Source organism: Oncorhynchus masou, unplaced genomic scaffold (genome assembly GCF_036934945.1).
Source record: "Oncorhynchus masou masou isolate Uvic2021 unplaced genomic scaffold, UVic_Omas_1.1 unplaced_scaffold_660, whole genome shotgun sequence".
In the NCBI taxonomy this organism is placed as follows: domain Eukaryota; kingdom Metazoa; phylum Chordata; class Actinopteri; order Salmoniformes; family Salmonidae; genus Oncorhynchus; species Oncorhynchus masou.
In genome coordinates, this window is record NW_027013042.1 from 182,945 (window position 1) to 186,984 (window position 4,040).

The 4,040-nt window shown below is 44.0% G+C and overlaps 1 pseudogene; it reads left to right on the forward strand.

The window, feature by feature from the left end:
• Positions 1-284: 284 nt before the first annotated feature.
• On the forward strand, positions 285-2,114 carry LOC135536758 (forkhead box protein I2-A-like; annotated as a pseudogene).
• Positions 2,115-4,040: the final 1,926 nt, after the last annotated feature.

Below are 4,040 nucleotides of genomic sequence, written 5' to 3' on the forward strand. Positions count from 1 at the left end.
AAACGCCTATTTTTATTTCGTATGTTTATTAGGCTATACATGCGCGGTACATTGCTCAGCCTAACTCCTAAAACGGCATTAATGAGTGGGCCAGTATCTCTCACCAGTATCTCTCCCATTGATGCACAGATTCGGTTAAGACAATTCGACTGAAGCGTGACAGAGAAGGGGGAGTCACCCTCGAGACAGTTCCTTTCACAGGGGTTTTACCTGTCGACGCTCCAGGCGGAGCGCTTAAATACGCCTCCTCCCCTTGGGTCTAGCCTTCAGTCCTCCGGGAGAGACTGACGGAAACAGACGGTTTGGGAAAGGAACCGCATGTTGTTGATGATAGAAGAAGATACCAGGATTCGTACTCAATTAGAACGGATTATGAACGCTTTTGGACAGCAGCCATCCAACGCGCAGACTAGCCCCATTCAGCACCACAGCGCACAGGAGCTCCTGGATATGGCCGTGTACTGCGATAACTTCGGCAGCATGTACCAGCACCAGCAAAACCTCCATCATGGTCACCACCCGCAGAGGCCGCCGGCGCATCCTCCAAGCTACGGCCTCGGTGAGTACACCTCGCCGACCACCAACCCGTACCTGTGGCTAAACGGACCGAGCATCGACTCGTCTCCATACCTGACGGGATTGAATGGAGCATCGTACATACAGTCTGGATACGGAGCGACACAGCGGCAGTTCCTGCCCCCTCCTACAGGCTTTGGTGGAGCTGACCTCGGATGGCTGTCGATCTCCAGCCAGCAGGAACTCTTCAAGATGGTTCGACCTCCTTACTCTTACTCAGCGCTCATAGCCATGGCTATCCAGGGCGCCGGGGACAAGAGGTTGACGCTGAGTCACATCTATCAGTATGTGGCAGAGAATTTTCCGTTTTATAAGAAGAGCAAAGCTGGGTGGCAGAACTCAATCAGACACAACCTGTCACTGAATGACTGTTTTAAGAAAGTTGCCCGGGATGACGATGATCCTGGTAAGTTACAATACCTGTTGTACTTGTAATTAACTCGTCATTATTTGCACTTATTATTAATTAAATGTGTAATTTTGTAATGTCATACCTTTGCCATTTGATTTTGGTAAGACGTGTCTGACAGAAGACGAGAACAGTCATGACCTTTGATATCTCGTTCAGGCCTACATTGTCTGTTGTGTCCTGTCTTCATGTCTTCATAGGAAAGGGAAATTACTGGACATTGGACCCAAACTGTGAGAAAATGTTCGATAACGGCAACTTCCGAAGAAAGAGAAAGAGACGAGCTGACTTGAACGGAGGAGACACCAACAACACCGTTCTTCCGGTGAAGTCAGAAGACACTGCCGCCCTGAAGCTCTCCGACACGGCCAGCATCATGAGTTCATCCCCTCTCAGCCTCCAGAACTCCCCTGGTTCCGCCGAGCCCAAATCATCCCCGTCCCCGTCTGTGGAACACAGTCCTGTTACAACAACTTTGTCTCCACTATGAACACGATGCTGGCGGGGAGTAACAACGGCTCTACCCGGGAGGGGGCAGGGGGACTTTGGTTCAGAAGGACATGTTATGGGGGATTTGTCGCCTCATCAGACCCGAGAGAACATGTCCGGACTTGGTTCATACTCGCCCTCTCAAATCACGCCATTGAACACTGATACCACTCACCTCTCCACAGCTAATAGAATGAACTACTACACATCAGCACAGAACAATCACAGTGGAGGCCTGGGCCTCACCAACTCTCTCCCAAACCACTTCAGTGTTAATCATTTGATATACAGCCGCGAAGGAACCGAGGTGTAGGCAGTAGGCTATAAGCCTTGTCCTAATTATGTCAGATATATGTAGATACTATAATGCAACTCGTTGGCATTCTTGTATAAAGTACTCAGTGAGTACATCAATTACCATGATTATTATTCATGTTACGCATTCCATAATAAGAACGTGTTATAGCAATGTCTTAAATATACTTTCTCGTGATTGAATCTGGATTCAAAGTGGGTCGAAACTACGTTCGACTTAGCATTTTAAGAGCATCATTAAGACCAACAGTGTTGTTTTTATGCTCAACTGGAGCCCTGGAATAGGTGTTATCTTGAAATGAGCATTGGCCTGTACTCTTCTCCTTTCGCCTTTTTCTCTATTGGCCCTTATGGAACTGCGTGGATGACGTCACACGGCCTTTCAGAAGATATTGTATTGTGTTTTCAATAGAACACTATTACTACTGCTACTGCAGATATATGTTTTGTTATGTAGCCTAAATAGTAGCCCTCTTTGCAGACCACTTTGTACTTTTTTAAATTTTTTAGAATCAATTGTGTGTGTGTGTGTATATTTTATTTAAGCCTATTGTCAAACGTTTTGAATAAATGTAATATCTGAAATGCTTGATTCTGTCATATTTTCTAGCGGACTTGTCAAAGTGAAGATGTCTCAGATTTATCCGCCATTATACTCAAGTTTGCAATAAACCAGCGCTCTATTTCATTTTTTTTTATACGCACGATTCCATTTGACTTATAAACACTAAAATATTGAAATGATTAACGTGTAAATCTTAACTTATGGCTCCCAATTCTAATACATGTTTTTTTAGGTTACTTGAACATAACATTGTAAGTTTACGTTGAAAACTCCAATGCGCCTGTGTGATTTGATCGGCGACAGCTGTTAATGGTGTGGGAGAACATGGCCACTGACTCTTTACAATACCAAACAGTGTTTATAATGGGACTGACAATTATTTACCCGAAGTATTTCAGGTTTAATCGAGGTTGGAATTAATCCTACACCCCGCCGTGTACTCTCCCCTCCCTCCCTCCATTCCATTCATGAAACTTTCCAGACAATCAGCCAGATATTCCATCTCAGACTCCGGAATACAGTTCCAGTAGGCTTCCATACAGTTGGTCAATTGATCAATGATATTTCATGTTGAATGTAAGAAGAAAATACACGTCCATTCACGTAACAGGCGACAACAATGAAGGCCTCACCTGTTACTGAAGTTTCCTCTGTGATCATCAGCTCATTCCTCCTCAACTGTATGAAAACAGTAGGTGAGACTGAGACACTTTCCAGCTTGTCACTTTGAATAAACCCGATTTACGCTGAGATTCAGGACACGTCACCTCTTTATTTCTGCCCAGTTCAGAAGTTCAGCTATTGGTCTTCTTTAACGGTGTGTATGGATAGATGGACACTTGTGGAATTGAATAGTTCACACCTGTTTTCAGTTTATTCAGCGGGGGTGGAGAGTTTCATCGCTCACAGCATAAAACGCGGAGTGATATTTTTTTAAACATCGTGTGAGAAATAAGAATGATAGATAGTTCGATGTTTTTCTTATGAGCTGTGAATCAACCTGGACGCGTTTCCACTGAGCGATTCATGTCAGTGCAAAATAGCATGTAACACCCATTGTTTGGTCATGTGCAGTCCTGCTATTATGGGACAAAAACAAGATAAATATTGTCCCTGCTTTGCTGTAGTGGGCAATAATAACCAGAGAGAGAGAGAGAGAGAGCTTTCCCATGAAAAATGTTCAAGCCATTAAACGGTTATCTTACTCATGTCCGTATTTTGAAACAATTTACGGTTACGCACGAAATCAAAGGAAGTAAATTAAAGAGAACACCTCTTAATTGGTGGATAATTCAGTGCGCTCTGGCGCTCTGTTGTCTCGACTAAAGCTAAATTGACAAGAGGTTCGTGCCCGTAGCTGTGACACAATGGGCCCTGGCAATACCAAGGGATCCCCTCCTGCGCTCGGATGAAAACATTCGGTGACCCCAGATCTGGGAACGTATTATATCACTCAGACCACATCTCCCTCCTGTTGTCCATGAAGCATGGGCTTCCTATCTAACAAAGAGTATTTTTGTGAAACTCAAACGGGTTCTCACAGCGACAAGTTTTCAATTGAAAATCCTGTCTTTCACCAACGTTGTAATGTAGGCCTACCAATAAATAGAAAATAGATGTCCTGTGTAATTACAACGTTATACTACATAATCTCTAAAATAGCTAGAAAACTATAAACATGCAACA